At 47.1% G+C, this 20,870-nt stretch overlaps 1 protein-coding gene across 4 annotated transcripts in view; it reads left to right on the plus strand.

Moving 5' to 3' along the window:
• Positions 1–1,381: 1,381 nt before the first annotated feature.
• The window catches only part of LOC142576277 (monocarboxylate transporter 12-like), a 166,419-nt gene continuing 146,930 nt past the window's right edge, over positions 1,382–20,870 (plus strand). For all 4 annotated transcript variants that reach the window (XR_012826819.1, XM_075686331.1, XM_075686330.1 and 1 more), the window contains exon 1: positions 1,382–1,626. The gene's annotated coding sequence lies outside the window, so the exon portion shown is untranslated. The remainder of the gene's footprint in view (positions 1,627–20,870) is intronic.

The raw sequence follows: 20,870 nt of genomic DNA on the forward strand, positions 1-20,870 counted from the left end.
ATTTCTCTTTAATATCTGATCCATCCGCGTCCAACCAGGTTGCAGATGGAAACAGATCAACAGAAATTTTCTGGGTAAGTCGCCTAAGAATGCTTATACACTAAAACGTTTTTAAGCTTTAGGGCACACGTGGTCGGTATTACTACACGCGTGCATAAGGTACTCCTCTCGATAGGCATTCACGAGCAGGACAAGCACGTCTTAAGGTTTTCCTTCTTTGAACGCTCACCAACTATGTGGACCTCTGCCTAGAACAGTGTAGCATGACTAACATTTCTTTTGGCAGGAAACCAAGCCCATTTCTTGTGAGTGCGAGGTTACAGTACCTATTCAAGTGTTTTGATTTTCTACTGCAATCTGCCATCAAAAAATAGCTAGCAGAAAATTGCTATATTGACGATCTTCTTCACTAGAATAAGGAAGACACAGGAGGAAGACACAACGTGATTTCTGCTTCAAAAAATAACCAGGGGGTTCGATCTATTGGGGCGGCTAATTCCATTCATTTTAAGGTTAAAATGCGATATTCCACAGGCTTTGTGAACATGGAATTACGTGGGAAGAAGCCGTGCTTGCAGCGTTATGCAAAGAATGGGAGGCTTGGTACGTACAAGCTAAAGGGCTTCAAGTGCTTGTACTACCCAGATGCGAGTGTGCGAGCTACCAACTGCATGTCTTTTACCGACGTCAGTGTCTTAAGACGTAGAGGCGTAGTTAGGGGTCTTGAGGAAGAAGACAGCACAAGGATAATTTTATTGATTTCAATATGCAGATATGCCCTGGTCAAGCAAATTTCCGTACTACGCAAAACACACAAAACTGATCGCCGCAGTAATGCCTGCTTAGATGCTCAAGTTTTTATGGGACGCTTTTTCACCCAAGGAGGGGCAAAAGAAATTAGTACATATGCGCAAATTCAACCTTTAAACATTGCCGTACCGTGACTCTTTGCAGAAATTGAATCGTACCATATTTGCGTTATCAGAACATTGGCGTTTTTAAAGTACTTCGGATGCTCCATTAGATGAGAAAACAAAGGTCGAAAGTAGAGAGAAAGCATTTGCACGTACGTTTTCATACCATCTTCTTTAGATGAGAAAACAAAGGTCAAAAGTAAAGAGAAAGCAGGTGCAGCTACGTTTTCTTACCATCTTTGTAGTTGCTGCCAGCTGGCATATAAGGTTCATCCCCTGTGACATTTCTTTTAATTCCTTTTCTTTTTCCACGTACACAGAACCCTAGCAGCTCTGGAATGTAACCGTTAAAAAAAAGACATGCGTGGTGCTCGAGTCATCGCCCTGAGCTTTTTCTATGCTTATGTTTTTGATATCCCTCCCGCTTCAGTGAAACCCATCATGCTTGTATACTTTAAACAAAAGAGGTGAGCTTTCTTGAAAGCTTCATCGCGCCTGCCGGCGTTGCCTGAAGGCGTCAAAATCGGGACTTAGCAACGGTTCGCCATTGATTCTAGCACCTCGCTCAAGGAGACGGCTTCGGCAAATGCGGCACATGTTTTACTGCAGTGTCTTTAATTCGAGAAGCGCGTCCACGCCCTCTCATCCCTGAACGCATTCGGTCTGTCGGAGATCTCATTCTTCGGAGATCTGACCTCAACTACGTCCAACTGTAAGTTGCCATTTGTGCTTTGTTTTTAAAAGCTTAACATAGCATTTGCCGACTGCGTGGTATAGCCGATGAATGGTGTTCATCGTACGTGCCCTTGGAACTTTGTTACCTCCGCTCTTAATTGACTGTTTCTTTCAGTTCTTCGCCCTCACTATGAGTACACTGAAATGAAATATGGTCAGGAAATATATATATATATATATATATATATATATATATATATATATATATATATATATATATATAAGGGAAATACACCATTTGGGAAAAGTCTTAATAATGAGATATGCCATTATACAGCATGTTCACATGTGCGCGAAGCAGTTGCCCCCACAAGCCATTCAACTTTGTTGCGATCAGAAGCTACAAAAAGAGAAAAGCTATTCCACTTGGCACTTTCCTTTAACACTAATAGTACTCTTGAAGATCCCGAATTACGACAAGAACAAAAGCGGCTCTTTTAATCATTGACCCCTATATTTCTTGCTTTGACACCTCGCAAATTAGCCTGTCAATATTGAAACACACTTGTTTATCTTTCTCGTGTGGCCGTTTTTCCCGGGCTAACAAATATTAAACGTTATCACTTATCGCTGGATGCACTTCCAGCTATGGGAAGTTTCTCGAATGTTATCTATAGCCCTATACGTTGTCTGCTGTCACCGAAGCTTGTGTAATCTGATTTTATGCTTGACACGAATTGCGTAGTACTTTCTGCAAGACACGCAGGCACCAGAGAATACGGTGCAACCAATGACGACTCATGTATAAAAAAAGATGCGCTTGAACTTCTAATCAGATTTTAGACGATCGTTGACTCTGCTCGCCGCTATTGTTGTGCTTGAGTACTACTCGGTTTGCTGGGCAAATTTCGCCCAATCATGAGTTAGTTTGTAACGCAGAGTTTCAACAATGGCTATTTTTTCACCGTCGCTAGCACGACATATTGTACACGGTCGTCCACTCTTAGAATGCCGCTCCGTGCTGCCGGCGCTCCGCGGGGCGCCTCTGTCGGGCGCCGGAGAAACTATTGCGCAGCTGCAGTGAGAGCCGCAGGCGGGGCTTCGCGCGTCGTCTGCTACAGTGCGCCCTGTACTGTGTTGAAGTGGACTTCAAATTTGCACTGCCTTCGCAGAACGCCGATCGGAGAAACGTTTCTGAATAAACAAAAGACTGCTGAGAAGCCTATCAGCTGCTTTTATCCCGTTGCAGCAACCGTAGCAAAGTTTCCTGCGTACCTGGTGAAGTTGAAACACAGAAATAAACATACCGGGGAGAACATGCGCGCCGCGTAATATTCGAAGCTTTATACTACTGCTGCAGCACTACGATCCGCCAATATTATTAATTTTTGGCGTCTTGCTGAGTAGCTGGTAATAAGTGTTAGCCGACGACTGCTGTTGTCTGCTGAAATCTCGGCGCAACGAAAATTAATCGGAGCGGAATAGTAATAGTGGAGGTGGAGATACATTTTCAGTCTCCTATTTTACCTTCCCACAGATAGAGGTAGCATTGACGTTGGGCCAGGCGGGTTGGAGCGTGATGCTGCCAAACAAACTTGTACGCCATACACCGGATCATTTTGCAGTGACAAAGCCACTATTAACCGCAGTACATCTTCGAACCTGACGGGTCCTCCATTTTAAGAGCATGGCGATATATTTCGGCAAACTTATTCCTGAAAATCTGCAGGAAAGAGCAAGGGTGGGGTTGCGGGAGAAGTTATTCGCCTTACGCAAGAAGGAAAGTTGGCAGTGTTTGAGGCGGAAATATTGCATGTTTCGTTCATAACCGGCCAGTGCTGCCATAAAATGCGAATTTAGATGGCGTGCACGCCTACTCATGCAAAAGAGTGGTCGAAGAAGAGATGTTCTGGATTAGACGTTTCGACAATGGTTTTGTCTTCGTCGGGATTTGCAGGACTTGCTTTCCCTCTGACCTAGACAAGGCTTGTCTTCGCCAGGGCGCGAGACAATCATTGCAGAAAAGAACTCAGTTCACTGGCGAAGGCGTCGGTGCCAGACATCTCTTGTTCGACCACTGCTACTAGCTTCAACTCCCCATCTCCTTGCTCACACGTGCCTTCAACTAAGCGGTCGTTAACCTACTGCCAAGCCTTTGTCACTTTATTTTGGTGGCACAGAGAACAAATCAACAAAGTTAAAGTTCTCCTTTGAACAATGATGGCCGAAAGGCAAGACAGTGACGAAGCTCTGTGGCGTCCCCTAGCGTATTCGCAAGGAAACAAATGTTATGTTCTCATGCGAAGATGTGTAGGCCCAGGCTTCGATTGCCTAGAAATAAGCATTGGACGCGAACAAACACTATATTGTGACGAAGCCACACATGTATCATATAGAAAACAGATTAGGGAAGAAAGTGGGAGCGTGCAATGGAACTATTGCATGCTCCCACTGGACTCCCACTCCCACGCTCCCACGTGGTAGCTCACACTCGCTGGTGAGCTACCCCGCGTCGTGGCGACTCATGGCTCATCGTTCATGCTGGGTTCATCAGTTTCAGCCAATAGGGGAACGCGCCTGCACGCTCAAGCCTTAGGACGAAGTTACAGCAGATACGGAAATCCCTGGACTGTCTCAAGAGCACCATGGGGCTGTCGCATTTTCTCAGCAGGCGCCCTGGGAACCTGGGAAGCTGACGAGACTGGCGTCGCAATCTGGCGTGCGAACAAAGGCCAGCACATAGGCCAGGGCTGTGGGCGGCGGGCATAGCCACTAGAGGTATCTCGAGCTAACGCCTGGTTAGCGGCCGAGACGGCTGGAGGACGATAAAACTACGAATAATGAATGGCCCGAGCACGACCTGGGAGAGAAGGGGACAGCCGCACGCTGATGCAGCCGCTGGTGAGCGCCTGGGCACAAGCAGTGGCACAAGCCCATCACACTTAACAACTTCGCACACACTCTTCTTTGTTCAGCAAGATAACATTTACAAAATAGTTCCCACAAAACGTGTATGGGACTTCTACTTTTATTATTGCACTTATAGCTCGCCACTAGCCGACATTCTCGAGAACGTCAAATAAAGACGTTCTAGAAAGCTAGAAAGCAGGTCGTTGACGATGACCGGGCCAGGACGACGTCATGCTGTTGATATGGCAAGCGCCCGCTTGATGACGCTGCCATTTCCAACAAAAAATAAAGAAGGCCCGCATCTACTCGGTTGCTTCAATAAGTTAGCCGCACGTGATTCGCGTTCTTTCTTCCAACACGGTGACATCAGAGAGAGCGACAAAAGGGAGAGAAAGACAGGGAGGTTAGCCAGTGTAGGTACCGGCGTGCTACCCTGTGCCGGGGAAAGGAGTTCAACGCGTTGCTTCCCTCGTTCGCGCGTCACACTCTTGGTGGTTGTATAGTAACGTCCTCACTATCCAAACATTAAGGTGTAGGGCTTTGGCGGGTGTCCTCCGAACTGACGTTCTTTGGTGCCTTCCCCCTGCTGTCACCAAACACAGAGGGATAATACGACATGAAGTGGCACGCTTTGATATACACAAGGGTGCGGTACTCTGGACGCAGTCCTCCGATACCGAATGCTTTCTTCACGGTACCTGTCCTGAACCATTTAAGCGTGCACCACACGACGTCCCACTGCGCTTACCATGCCGTTGGCGACCTACAAAACAGGTGTGGGCTTGGCTATTGTGGTGCATCGCGACTGCTAGCTTGAGCACTATAAGACCAACATGACATCGTCGGAGTTCTCAAGGACTGAAGGCAACACCGACAACAATTCACCGCCCTCTTACGTTCCCCTCACCACCAGTCAGACGTAGACCCCGATCGTTGCCATCACAACAGCGATGCCTGACGACAAGTTTGCTACTGCCAAATATCCAGAATCTCGTTCCTGCCACGTCGAGCCCCGCAACCCAACCTACATAGAAAATTTTGCATCCTCACCTTCCTGCCATGGCCTCTACTCTGGCTTCTTTGGCCGGCCGTAAATGAACATCGTAGACGCTCGCTTACAAAGGCGTCTCACATCTTCCACACACACAAGCTAATGGTAGTATTAAAGCTCTACATAGACACGGGTAACAGAAATAATATGGCTCAAGAGCAGCTGACTTTGAAGAAAGTCATGGTCTTTTAGGACGCATTAGTGTGCCATGGGGATTGCTTAGGCTTCAATACCTTCTGGACCTGCCTCTATTATCTTGGATGGAGAGGCGACACTTACGTTTCGTGTTTTGGGTCCACATAGTTTCGGCGAGCGCACTGGCCGAAGTTCAACTGGTTTAACCAGCTTAACTTCGGCAAGTTCGGGCTAATTACAACATTATTATGCTTCTGTACGTATGTACGCTGACATTGTGGATCTTTTTTCTGCGAAAGTTTATTGCGACACTGTTATTTTACCATACGTGCATCTCAATGCCTAATGTTGCCTTATTTCTTGAGGAAAACCAAAGTCCTCTTCTGGTTTTACGCGTGCGCAGTTTCAACGAGAGCACGTGAGTCTCACTTCATCCTTATTGCGATAATTTCGTTCTATTATTTCAGCGTACATACCTGTATGCCAACTTGGTGCATGTTATTAGTTCGAAGCTTCATTGTGACGCATTTTTTTTCTACTACGTGGATTACATTGCTTCAAGTTATGGAATTTACCAGAATGAACCGGCCAGGAACTCCAGTTACACGTACTCCAATGCAAGGTGCGACCATCAAAGCAAACATTGTCTTCATAAAATACAGAAAATGATAGGAAACAAACAGAGAAGTGTACAACCCCTCCATGATCTTCACGTTCACTAACTGTCAATGTTTTCTATTATTCGATAAATCTGGTCCTATCTGATTATTTTGGTGTGCTTATGGAGTAGAAATGAATTAGTGCGAATTGGTCAATAACCAGACCTCAGGTCTATTGAAGAAAAGTAATTGGCACCGTGGAAACAATCGAGGGAGTCGTCAAATCAAGGCAAGGGGTAGACGCCTTCCTTGGGGCTGCGGTTTAGATTGCATTAATCTACGCAGAAACGCCATGTGCCATCTTTATTATTAACAGGCACCAAGGGCGACGCCCAAGGTCTTGACGAAGGTTCAACAATGCCTTTGCTAAGCATTTTGTTTAGTTCATCTTGAATAACCTTACGCTCTGGAGCAAAACTCGATATGGCCGGCGATTAATAGGACTGGTATCACCAGCATTTATACGATGCTTTGCAAGTGAAATCACTCCCAAATGGCGATTGTTGAGGTCGAAGATGTCGCGGTAGGAAGCCAAAAGGCGATACAGAGATGCTGCTTGTTCAGGCACTAGGTCAGCAGCAATCGTGTGACGAAATATTGCGTCTGGGCAAATAGCATCCTCTGGACATGGTGAAGAATCTGAGCAGACGTCTACTGCAAACAATGTGACGTGGTCAGCTCTAATAGCACGCAGCGTTGCAAGCTTATATATGCAAGCTTATATGCAAGCTTATATGCCTTGGGGTAGAAGTTCCTTTGTCAGGCCAAAATTGACGACGAGGTGACCTGTCTAGTTATCGGCGACAGTGACGACGAAGTGGGGCACGGTTATATTGTGCATCAAAAGGAGATCATGAACAGGTGTGGAGACGTAATCAACACAGGGCACAAGAAAAAATGATAAAAAATCGACGAAAGTCAAGTCTTTAGGCGGCAGGGGGAAGAAGGCGGTCGTACTAAAGTTGTTCCGCCATTCGCATGAATATGCGTGAGTAGAGGAAGTTCGAGGCAGAGGGTACCGGCAGAACAGACGATCAAAGCTGAAAGCACTGCAAGGAAGTCGAGTCCGAGGATTAGGTCATGGGAACAATTGGCCAGCATGGTAAAAAGAACAGGAATGTGGCGGTCGGCGATACTTATACGGGAAGCACACATCCCAGTGGCGTCAACAGTGTGGCAATGTTCTGACTGGTGTTGTGTAAGTCGAGGGTCGCTTTTTTCGTCGCAACGATATATTAATTTTTTTTCAAGCACATCTAATGGGCAGCAGGGCACATGTAACGGGCAAACGGAGGCCTCGGGAGAACACCTGAGGTTATAATAAAGCAGGTGGCGCAGGATCTCTAGGGTACCCAAGGGGTAAGGGGGGATCAAAGCTAGAAGCAGGGCGGCCCGTGTGTTGGGGCCACGGAGGCCGGAACGTGCCAGGGGGTGTTCGCACAAGAATGGCTGTCCGCGTGAGCGGAGAGCCGATCTCATACACCCCTGGCACGCACAGGCCTCCCAACCCACGTACCAGTCCAGGTTCTAGCTTTGGTGACCCCGTTGCCGCTTTGGTGTCCTGGAGGTGCCGCACATAATGCGAAATATTGACACGTTGTTACAATTACTAAAAACACGAATTAATAAATATAATTACGTCCAGCCACCAACTTGTTACGGTAAGTTCAGTACTACCGCGTCCCGCAACTTCTGCAACACCAGTCAGAACTTTGCCATGCCAACAGTGCTGCCATCGGCCCCGCGTAGGGCTCTTGTAGTAACAGGCGTGAGAACGTTCCTCAGTCGACGACGGAGGGGACAACTCATGGGCATCTGGGCTTCAGATTCTAATAACGCCGTCAAAGGGATACCGTCGATGTGAACAAGTAAGTTCTGGTTCGTTGGGCTCGTCAGTGGAGGATTTCGACACGACGAAGAGAATGCAGCACTATATCCAGGAGCTGCATGGTCAAGTTTTTCGTCCAGGAGGGTCCATAATTGGTCGCCGACGAATAGCGGCGAGGCTGGGGCGACGGAGACCGGCGGCGATGAGGTGACGGCGAACGAGCAGGACGACTGTCATCAACAGATATGTCAGAGGTAGGCGGCACACGGTGAGGCGAGTAACGGCACAGGTCGGCATGAGGGCGAGGAGACGGGGAAAAGGAGCTCGAATATGGCGACGTCCAGGAACTGTGGCAGTGGCGAGCGACGTGTCCAATGCGGAGGCAACGGAAGCAAATGGGCTTGTCGTCCGGTGTTCTCCATTCGGAAGGGTTGTGGTATCTGGGAGGGGAATACAGATCGCTGTGAGGCGTAGCTGTCGGCACCGGTCGGGCGTCGGGTCAGGAGAAAAGCAGGCAGCAGGAAAACCTAGGTTTGCAAATTCTTGCCACACAACTGCCTGAATGAGAGCGATCGCTGGGGTTGGATGGTCAATGGTGGGTTCAAGTGGGCGTGGATGGAACGGCGCAGGATTTGTAGCCTCGAGCTCGCGGCGAACAATACGTGTGACGTGCTAATTTGAGGGTGGTCAACACGGCTACGACGTCACAAGACCACGTCGCAGCCGTGTAAGGGAGCCGGGACAACTGTGGAATGATGCGGCAGTTTTTGGCGAGCTCAAAGCGGCGGCATTCCTTGACGATGAAGTCGATGGTGGACATATTGTTGAAGACCAACAAGTAGAACGCGTCGTCCGCGATCCCTTTGAATCGCGGACGACGCGATTCAAAGGGATCGATTCAAAGTCGACTTTCAGGCTAAAAAGCGAGCCCGTCTTTAATGTACGAGACATACTTTTCAGTAGAAGACTGAACTCGGGTAGCAAGCTCATTTTTAGCAGCCAGCTGCCGACTGGTGGGCTTTCCAAAGAGGTTGCTAAGCTTCTCCTTGAAAACATACCAGCTAGAGATCTTGTCCTCTTGTGTCCCGAACCAGACACGAGCATATCCGACCAAGTAGAATAGGACATTCGCCAGCATGATGGTAGAGTCCCAGCGTTTGCTTCGGCTAACACGCTCATACAGGCTGAGCCATTCCTCAACGTCGACCTTATCTTGGCCGAAAATATGCCAGGATCGCGGGGAGTGGTAACCGTAACGCACGTTGTTGTCGGGGCGCACGAAAAGAAGCAGACGAGCTGTCGTCACGGGAGCCATGGCGGAAAGCAGGACGCTGCGGCCGCTGCGGAGCTCCGTGGCGAGAACGAGGAATGGCACACTCCACCAGAATGTTACGCGAACGAAGGATAAAGAACTGGAGACTATTTACAAAGTATATTTCCAAAGCATATTTAAAAAGGATAACTGCAACGCTGGCCAGTTCAGCCGACAGCTCGAGAGCCAGAGGGCATTCGTCGTTCTCATCGAGGCACCTGCGTGCATTGTCCACGAAAAACACGGAATATGCATGTATCAATATGTATTCAAAAGCCGAGCAATACTGAACATTTTGGAATTGCCGGAGACTGCCCGTACCAAAAGGAATATAAGACTGTCTACCGATCATTCTGACACTGAATAGTCGCTGTTTCCGGTCACAATTAGTGTATTTACTTATAACAAAATAGATTGCGTGACAGTATAATGACGTCGAGCCCTTTAAGCACGTATATGACATCACACTGCCACGGTTTCTTCTATGTGCATCCGTTTTGGCGGAATTTTTAACTCCGCGTTGCACGCTGCTGCAATCGTAGACAGGGTACAGCAAGCTAGGCAGTTCAAAGAGGCCAAATCAGAGAAGGAGGCATCACTTGCCTCACACGATCTGCAGTTACTGTGCTACCTCGGCCCCACTGAAAGCCTCTCCTCTGTTGTGAGTTCATCGCCTTTCGTAAGCCAATAATATAAGGAAAACTTGTCATACTGTAGACAATGCTATTCGCTTTGAAACCGAACGTACGTCACCTCCTGTAAACGAGAAACACGTTTCACTGGGTTGTGGAAGCAACCTTACAGTTCACTTCACATTCTTGAGTCGGTTATTACTTAAATATGAAGCCGGGAGTTTGGAATGAAATAAGAATGTAATGGGTTTACGTTGTAGCGCAGCTGACTAAAGTGGACCAGAATTCTGATACCGAAGCACGAGAGGTATCCTGATGCGTTAATATTATGACATACAAAAAAGCTAAGCTCCCCAGTCGGTACCAGGAGACCATTGCTGCAACCCAAGACTATGCTTTAGACAACGAACTCTAGGGTGCGACCAGCTACAATGCGACGATCGCCCATGCAATCCGGCAGGTAGGGTTTGTCTTAGAGCCACGTCAACAGCCTGCTGGAATCAGCGACCTGTCTTTGAGCGGAGAGGACCCCAAACAGGCAGCGACCATGCACAGTAGCAGCGAGCAGGCTGCTCCGTCACCGAGCCAGGAGAATGCACCGCGTCAGCGCTCGGTAGCGTTCGCCAGGCTTCAGTTGCTTACGCATGTGCCGGCTTGCTTGAGTGGAAGGAATTCTAGGACCAGTACAGTAATGACAAGCTGCGAGAACACCCTACTTGCACACATTGAGAAATGTAAATATCTATTGACGTACTTGAGAGCAGCTGCAAAAGGTGCCATCGACGTATGATCAACGATCAACGAACCTTGACATTACAATCATGATGTCGAGAAGCGTATCGATCGACAAAAACTAAAGGTTATTGAACCTAATGTGAAGTGGCCAAGACGGCGTGTAAGCAGGCAGGCATAGAAGGAATGAAATATACACGGTCTATCCAACGAACGCCGCTGGTGAAAGGCTTGGTCGGTAATCGTTGAATGGAACAACGACCGCTTGATTCTGGCCACTCTTAAAATGAGTCATCGAATCAGCGAGATGCACGCCCGTAGACGACTTTATTCATTTATTTGCAATACTGCCAGTCTCAGTGAGACCAATGCAGGAGGGCACAGTTTTACAAAAAACAACAAGCAGGTCATGATACATGGTACAGTAAAAGAAAGAAAGAAAAGAGAAAAAGCTTCCTTAACTACTGTAGAAATCACCAATGACGATGTTAAGTACAATACTTTTGGTTGGTGCAACAATGTGACCATAACAACAGAATAATATAGTATTACAAGAATTTATATAAAAAGTAGCAAAGAAATGACCCATGTAAGCTTACAGAAGTTATAAAGCTAACAGATAACCGCGCAGAAGCGGCCAGTTTGGGGGTGGGAATGCAGACATTCCACGCGCAGAAGTATTACAGTTTAATATATGTGGATGCGTTAAGTGGCGTCTTCTCTGTTGGATGTGTCTAGTAGGTTGATATATGATGAAAGCGACGGAGAGGAAACTATGTCTGAGTGGACGAGATTCCATTCTTTGATCGCACGTGGGAAAAGTGAAAACTTGGACGTGTCATCGCGAACACTGTACTGGTTTAGTGTAAATGGATGATTTTTTTTTCGCGATAGAGGTGATGTAGACAAAGTAATGTACTTAGCTCGGTCTATCTTATAACTGCCGTGCATTATTTGGTAGATTAATTTTAAGCGGGCTTCTCTAGCCCTGACAGATAGTGCATTAAGACCTGCATTAGCTAAGATGATTGTTGGGGAGTCATAGGGCCTGGATTTGTGAAAAATGAACCACACAGCATCTCTTTGTACCTTGTCTAGTTTTGATGTGTTAGCTGATGTGTGCGGGAACCAGACGATGTTAGCGTATTCTAAGATAGGGCGAACGAAAGTTGTATAGGCTAGTAGTCTGGTGTGCTTCGGCGCAAGGCGTAAACATCGTCTAAGAAAAAAAAAGCTAGCGTAATGCCACTGAGGTTATATTATCAATATGTAAGTTCCATGAAAGGTCAGAAGGGAATGTAAAACCTAGGTATTTGTGGTTATTTACTTTAATCAGGCAAGTGCCACCGTGGGCGTAAGTAAATCTCCAAGGCTTCTTTTTTGTTGTAAAGGACATGCATACAGATTTACTTGTGGTAATTGACATTTGCCATTCTTTACACCAATTGGACACCAAATCGAGTGCTCTGTTTAATAATAAGTGGTCTGCGCAACTGACAATTTCTTTATAAATAATACAATCATCCGCGAAGAGCTTAATGTCCTATTCAATGTTAGCAGCAATGTCGTTAATAAAGATCAAAAATAGCGATGAGCCCTGTACTGACCCTTGGGGAGCAGCGGAGGTGACAGCTACAGACCTGGAAGGGGTGCTATCTAGAATAACGTACTGTGTTAGATGCGGTAAGAAGTACTTTATCCATGCAGTAACCTCACCATCCCCGATCGTAGCCTCTAGTTTTGCAACTAGTTTTACATGGCTTACAAAATCAAATGCTTTACTGAAGTCGAGGAGGATCATGTCTGTCTGGCTTCAGTTGCTTCGGTTGAGCGCAAGGTCGTGCACCACTTCGATTAGTCATGTGACCGTTGAGAGGCCACTTGAAAGCCGTGTTGTTGAGGTATTAATATATGCTCTTACTCGAGAAATATAGTGATGTGTTTGAAGATAATATGTCCCAATATTTTACAAGATGTGCTGATAAGTGAGATTGGCCTGTAGTTAGAAGGTTCATTGCTGCCGCAAGATTTATGTATAGGAGCCACCTTCGCTTTTTTCCAGTCATCTGGTACTTGTGCGGACGCAACTGATTTGCGGGATATAATGGCAAGGTATTGGCTACACCATTCTGCATACGGTTTTAAAAACTCATTTGGGATATTATCTGGCCCGTTAGCTTTCTTGATGTCGAGATTACGCAATAGATTAAGAATTCCGGCATTGGTAATGCTTAATGATTCGATGGTTTTAGGTGGACGGGTTAGGGAGGGAATTAAGCCATTATTTGAAGTAAAAGCCGAAGAGAACAAGTTATTGAATGTGTTTGCTCCAGCCGTTTTCTCTTCTACAGGCCGTTCAGGTGACATCCCTGAACACGGCGAAAGTATCTCCAACACCTGTGTGGATTGTTAGTAATGAAGTCGGGGAATGTTATGCTGAAGTAGTGATGTTTCTGCATTTTTTAACCTTCCTCTGAAATCAGCTAGAGCGGAGGTCAGTTTGTCTTTCAGAGATTCATTCGGCCCTTTTATTTTAATAGTATGTCTAAGTCTTCTTACTTAACGTTTCGCTTGAAGGACCTCACGCGATATCCATGGGTTTTTCTTTTTTGGTTTCCAACGCTTCATCGGGATGAAGTTTGTTGTGCAGTGTAGCACGATTGACTTAAATTGATGCCACAAAATGTTGACGTCACAACACGTTTCTGAAGCTGCTTGATGAAAAACGTCAAACTCGTGCGCCAGTTGACTGAGAATACAATGATGAGCTGCTCTACGAAAATCAAGTACAGTACGCGCCAGGTTTAGCTTATGTTGCCTTCAAGCGAGAGCTTACATTTAGGTATGTCGTGGTCAGATATACCACCGACTATTGCCATCTCAATTAGCGTGAAGTGGGAAATGGTTACTTATGAATATGAGATCAAGTATGCTATTTGTAGAGCCTTCTGAGCGAGTTGGCAGGTCGACTACTTGGTAGACGTTGAAATTTAGCATTAGATCCGTAAGTGCTGAGGATTTGGCTGTAGTGTAGTGCATGGTACTCAAGTTCAGGTCTGGTAAATTGAAGTCCCCCATGAGGATCACTCTGCTGGTACGAACGTGGAACTGCATATACTCCTGCAAGGGAAGCATGCCTTCGGATGCACTAGTAGGGCTTCGATAGACGCAACCAGCAAATATACCGGTGTCATTGTACGATATTTTACAAAATACAGCCTCCGCGTTGGAGACCTGAAGGAGTGGAACGAATGGAATATCGTTCTTAAGGAGCAGGGCCACGCCGTCACCACGAGACCGCCTATCTTTACGAATAACAGAGTAACCTGGAGAAGATATCTCGTGTGAAGATATCTGGGGATAGCCAGGTTTAAGTGATGGCCACTATATCGGGATTCTGTACTAGTAACAGTCCTTCCAGGAGTTCCACTTTGTTTACTATGCTTCTAGCATTTACATTAAGCACTGTTAGGGTCTCAAGTTTCTTTGTTAGCGTCTCACGCTTGTTTGACTTCGGGTTGATATACGATTTCTTTCTATGTTTTTTGTAGTGAAACCCTTTCATTTTTTTCGTGATCCCAAACAAATACGCGATCATTAATGTAGAGCTTGTAATATGATAAAGAGACTTTTTCGTGGTTTTCCCGATTGGGTTTTGCACTTTCCCAGAGTTTTTTTTCTAGTGTCCCGCAAGGTTGGAGCCTTTGAGCTTGTAGCCTTTTCGTAATATTTGAGCCTTCTGTCTAGTATCGAGAAGCTTGAATATGACTGGTCGGGTGTTATTTTTTGAGTATCTACCTAAACGGTGGATGCGCTCAATACCACCGGATTCCCCACCAAGGGCATTCTTAATTATTCTGTCGCTCACAGCCCCTTTAGGCTTTTACTGCTTTCTCCCTCTGTTTCAGGGAGGCCATATACTAATAGATTTGCTCGTCTTCTCCGATTTTCTAGGTCTTCGGCTCTCTCTTCAAGCCTTTGCAACCGCACCTTCATAACTGTTATTTCACTTTCAATGAAGGACATCTTTGCCTCGATTGCTGTTAACACGTCTAACTTTTCGTCTATCTGAACGAGGCGTCCTTCTTTAATACATTTATTCTCAGCGGCTATCTCCTTAAGTTGTTTGGCGATCTGGTTTATGTCAGGTCACGGGTTAGATTCTACATCACTACACAGCAATAGCAGTTCTCTCAAGTACAATGTGACGTCGATGCAAATCAATATACAACCGACCGAATCAACTGAATGGCAAGACCGTGGGCGCGGCAGCAATAGCAGAAATGGGTCGTAATTTTGGAACGCGCCCTACTCAACGTGTCCACAAACTAATGCGCGGCGGGCGCGTCTTTATGACCTGCTCAACTACTTAGCAGCACACTAGAGAATTGTATATCACCTGATGGAGCGAACACGCTATCGTACGATAGGAGAAACGTGAGGGCAGTGATATGACGTAAGAAACAAGAAAGCCTTGGCCCACAGCTGGGTCATAATACTGTGGTACTAAATGACGGACTTATGAAGTCCGTGCCGCACAATGAGGCATTTTCGTACTGGCCAAGAAAACAAAACAAAAAAGCAAATCAGCATACCACTGCTGAGCCGACAAGGTCCCAAGTGAAAGCGAAAGAATTTTATGGTATTTCAAATTCAAACGGAGGTGAAGGAAGAAGGCAAGCAAGGATAGTCATCGTCGCCATACCATCACCTGCCTGTGGATGATGCCGAGGGGAGCCGCGCGTCACTGAATTATGCTAGCATTTCATCAACGTCAGCTTTGGCAGCGACAAAGTCAAGCCAGCCACAGACGCCGGCTTGCACACAGTACAACAGCAGCACTCGCATCATAGAAAATAGCGCGGCCAACCTTCCTGCAAACAAGAAACAGAGGAGATTACCGAGTGCGCGTCTCTGCTACCCTTGCAAAGTGCGGAAGCACGTGACTTGTTTGTCGGAGTGACCGCACTCTACCGTACAATAAATACCAGCGTAGTAATCTCCAAGTACATTGCGACTCTAACCTCGTCGCAAGAACTACTACGCCTACTACACCATTACTGCAGCTTACAGCAATGACACCCAAGACCAGTCTGTGCTCGTACAGACTGGCCCCATTTGGTTGACATCTAAGCATGGGTGACTATTGACACGTGTGCTGCTAGACAGCAGCAGCCAGTGCTGGTTCGTCCACACCCAAGTTTCCAACGTGTTGTAGTATCACGCAGTGTGTATTGAAGGACCGTCTTTGTTAACGTTCCGAAACATGAAGCCCCGGGATAAGTTGCGTTGTCGACAGCTTTCCGTCACACTTCGTGGGTGATGTATAAATACGAAAGTCGCACTGTACGCTCTAGAAGTGCTTCTGTTAGGCGTCATGACCAGTTAACCACTCAACAGCGACATAGTTCTATTTCTGTGCTCTGAAATGCATCTTCACGCATTGTTCTTGAATCTGCACGCTTTACATCCAAAGGAAATCAGCAGCATGATTGTGCCGGATAGGTGCTGGGAAGTTGACATAGGAAAGTCTAATCGCCTAAACGCGCAGATCACAGTAGCATAGGCACCTCCTATGGGTGGGTTGGGCAAGGAACGAGCGCATATGGCGATTGCAGTGCGATTTGCGCCCTGATCGTGTTGTCTAGGATATGGTTCTTCACGGACGTGATATCGCTCACCACAAGGAGTTGGACGCATACAATACGCGTCGCCTCAACGCAACTGACCTGGAGAACATAACAGACAAAATTAGTATAGCATTTGTCGCTATTCGTAGCGATAAACGCAAACACCTTTATGGGGCGTTACGGTACGCGTCCCCTCGGGAATCTTAGTTTAACTTTCTGGAACACCAACCCAAGAGAGAAGTTAGAAGACTGGGTGAGGTCTGGTGCCTGGTGCCAAAAATATCTAAGCGGCCATCCTTTTATTTTTGTGACGACGGGTCTACTTAGGCCTGTGAACAACAGAATGACCGAACTATCTCATAACTTGGAGCCTATGCGCTTATGGCTAACGTTGCAGGTGAGTTTGGCAACAGAAACAAGCCCATTTCAACCGTCCCTGGCGATCAGTGACAGCGAGAGGGTAGCCATCACATAGGGTTCAAGTTAAAGCGAGAACCATTGATGCCTCCATGTGTGACCACAATATATTGTAGCGAGCTTAGTTAATCACGGCTTCATTAAAATGATATATTTATTAGGGGCCGAAATTGTGCCGAGAAGTAATGATCACTGTGTCCCTGGCACAGCGAAGGCAGTCGAAGACGTCCTCTGTCGAGTGCCGCTGTCCTGGATGGCCGCTTGTGGTGTGATCACATCCTTGATCAAGCCATCCCCTCGCTTGGAGCTCGTGCCCACGCAGGCTGGCAGGCAGAGGTACTCCGCGTGACGTGATGGGCGCCGTTGGTATTTTCCATTTGTTGCGACACTTGCGCTGCCCAGAACAATCTTCCTGGTACTGGAAGGCAGGCTACGCTGCAATACTTTAGCGTGCGCAAAGATTACGTACATAAAGCTTGACAAATAACGCACGTTTACATAGTGCACATATACGGCGGAAATACAATGATGCTCGCATCATGCGCTTGTGTAGATAACACTTTTTACTTGCCAACATAATGCCTTTACATATGGTTGTACATGGTGTTCTGAATCTCTATTAGCTCGGAAAATGCAATACCATTCAGTGTTCGCAGCATTTCACAATCACGTAGACACAAATGCTGGCCATTACCCAGTAACTCTAATGATTAGGGATCCCGGCATCCTTCCGGGAAACTACTGTGGTCAGCTTGGAGAGCGTTGACTGAATTTGCCTCAAAACACGTTCGAGGAGCTACCTATTATCGCCATAACGAATGAGTCTCAAATGAGAAGCTGACTACAACAGCATCAACTACATGCCACATCATGCGGTAATTTGCCGAAATACTGTGACGGAAAAATTCCCTTTCGTTCTTTTCTTTTGCGCGTAGATCTACGAAGTTCATAATCTCTGTATGAAGATGTTGTAGCAGAACTCGGCGGTTATGTCGGTTGCCATCCCATCTCAATATGGCAGAATTAACAAAGGCGGTTCCAAAGGCCCATCAATCCAAAATATTTCTATTTAATAGGGTGTCTATGAGTTCAAACGCTTCCAGCGAAGAAGAATCCTAACCCAGCTCTAGACGCTTAGCGGATGACACGGGTTCCTATCGGAGCGGCCGCTAATCGATTTCTGCTCGTGGCCACTCTTCGCCAGTAATTATTGTAATGTGGACATCAATTTCCAGCAACGGCTGCCCTCCTGGAGAATGACCTTATCGTCTCCCGGCTTTCTGTAGCAACAATTTATTGAACACAACGCTGTCACTAAAAATGAAATAGCGGAAAAGCATTTATTCAAAGACCCGTGAGTGCTCTGGGAGCGTAATGGATATTATCAGTTTGACAACGCACAATGCAGCCACGTTTGCAACAAGCAGGACTCTGGCAAAGCATGCGGTTCTGCAAATAGCATGCACACTCTTCGATTCGTTCGGATATATTTCTTCTTTTGCTGCAAGAAGTAAGCTTTTTGACAAGTTATTTGGAAGCGGGAACACATATCGGATGACAGCCTGCTTTATAAACCACAACCAGTGTGCAACCCGTGGTGTTCAGGGTTTCAAGGGTAGATGGCAGCTGGTAACACCGCGCATACATGGCGCATGCTTGGGTGCATGCGTCATACATGCGTAGTGGACAACAATTCCTATGGGCTTGCTTCATTTTACAAGATTTAGTGCATTTGCATTTTTTGGTTCTCCTATCTATGTATCTAAGTATCAGGTATGTGCGTAGCCGTTTTGCCGCCTGCCTGCTTTACTGTGTAGTCCATATTTCAATGGTTAGCGCATCGGTCTGCTGTGCTCGGGCAACAGCGTTAGAAACCAGCCATAGGACCAACTTGGGTATATTATATGCCAGTGCAAAATCGCGCTGATATCCAGCGGTCCTCTCTCACGCCGACGTATGTCACTGCAGACGCAGGGCTAGGTAGGCACCGCTATCGAACAAGCTGTGCTGGAGGCGCGGGGCAAGCCAGCTACAACCTAGTGCTACCTGAGGGACCGCGTCTGCGAACGACGGAAGCATAACAGTACGAGTTTCGCCGGAGCCGTCAACTTACGGGCTTGGCAGCACCACCTCGAGAGCTTGTACAGATACACCCAGCAACGATCCGCGAGGGCATCTTCTTACCACTACAGGGAGCCACGAACCTTCACAGGAAAACCCGGCAACGACGTGCATGTGTGGCTCAGTCGCTATGAGCGGATGAGTCGATCCAACGGTTGGAATTCCGGAACAAGGCAAGGTGGGCAATACTCTCAAAGCTATTGCCGAGGTTGTTTATTACTTTCTCATCGGCAAGAAGAGCCTGAAATCAATGGCTGGCGAGATCGACCGCTGTAGATTATTCGAGGCCCTTAAAACATGTCGCATCACGTCGAAGTTTGAACGTCTGGCCAATGTCACGACGGTCGCGGCCATCGATGTGTGCCGATGTCTGCCACCTTTCCTCCACCACAACTAGGTCGGCATGCTTCTGTTCCTGCGCAAACTAGAGACACGCAGTGTGATATACCATCCACAACTATCCATGCTGCAAGCTTTGACAAGCGGAGCTACTCGAAAACTGGGACTCTGCTGAGGGCTACACTGTCAAGGGCCTCTACCGTCGAACCGCCTTACGCGCCCCGTGAAATTTACAGCTGCAACAGCCAACCGTCTCTTTTCGTTTAAGATTGGAAACAGCGTGTCGAGTGCACTCATAATACCGCGACTTTCGGCACTCTGCGTGTGCTACCAGTGCGGTGTTCTAGGGCACGTCGCCCGGTTTTGCCCTACGCGACGTCGCCCACGTACGACATTTTCCCAGCGATCTGGAGCATTCCCACAGCGAAGCCAACGGCTCGATCCAAGCTACTGGCCTTGGGATCGAATTTCCCAGCAGCCCGTTTGGCGACAGAACGTCTGCAGTGACTCTGCCGCTATGCGAAGCCAGACGCTGCCTACCATGCGCCAGCGACGGTCACTATCTCCACGACCCCGGCCGCAGCTTTCATCTTCGCCACCGGGAAACTGCTTGTGCGGCCAAAGGAGGTGAGGTAGCTGGACGTACCACATTGCATACAAGTATGCCTCCGTCAGTTTCGAAGCTTCTAAACAAGGTTCACGTGCTTGTTGACGATGTTCGCACAATAGCTTTGGTAGACACAGGAGCATCTCTTTCTGTAATGAGTTTAGTTTTGAAGGAATGACTTGGCCGTAAAGATATGTGTTATTGGGGCAAACTTCCTACATTTTGGGCAGTGAGCACCACGCGTCTTTGTGTTCAGCCGGTGTATGAACCATGTCTGTTTGTTCGCTCGCAAGGCGTTCAAGGTAGAATCTTTAGTATTTGCTCATTTGACGCATGACGCCCCCCTTGGCATCGACTTTTTGACAGAGCGTAGTGCGACTGTGGATTGCGGAGAAGCTCAAATTCTGTTTTGAGCTCTCTCTCCCAACAGCCTTCCGCTTGAAGCGGCCACGTCGTTGTAGTAAAATATTGTGTGATTCCGGTTTGGTCCACGTCTAGCATGATAGTTAATGCTTCGACAACCGACCCCAGTACATGTTCAAAAGGCATTACGATTGAGCCGCTGCCCTTACTTGGTTGGAAGAAAAAAACGTGTTTGTGCCACGCCGCCTTGTATCGCTTAGTGGCGAAAAAACACAGTTATGGGTGGTGAACTGTAAAGCCGAGTCAGTTATGCTGCCGGAGGGCATGCATACGTCTTGCTCTGTTTGAAAAGGAGTGTGGCATCTGCACTAAAACCCTATCTAATGTCGGTGTTACCGAATCGGAGTACTTAAAAACAATTAGCGAGTCTATTCCCTCACAGAAGCGCAGAGCCTTAGTTACTTTGTCCGACATACACGCTCAATTATTGATTTTGCACAGAAGACGCACGGAACTCATGTACTCATCACAAGATTGACACCGCA

Source organism: Dermacentor variabilis, chromosome 3 (assembly GCF_050947875.1).
Source record: "Dermacentor variabilis isolate Ectoservices chromosome 3, ASM5094787v1, whole genome shotgun sequence".
Lineage (NCBI taxonomy): Eukaryota > Metazoa > Arthropoda > Arachnida > Ixodida > Ixodidae > Dermacentor > Dermacentor variabilis.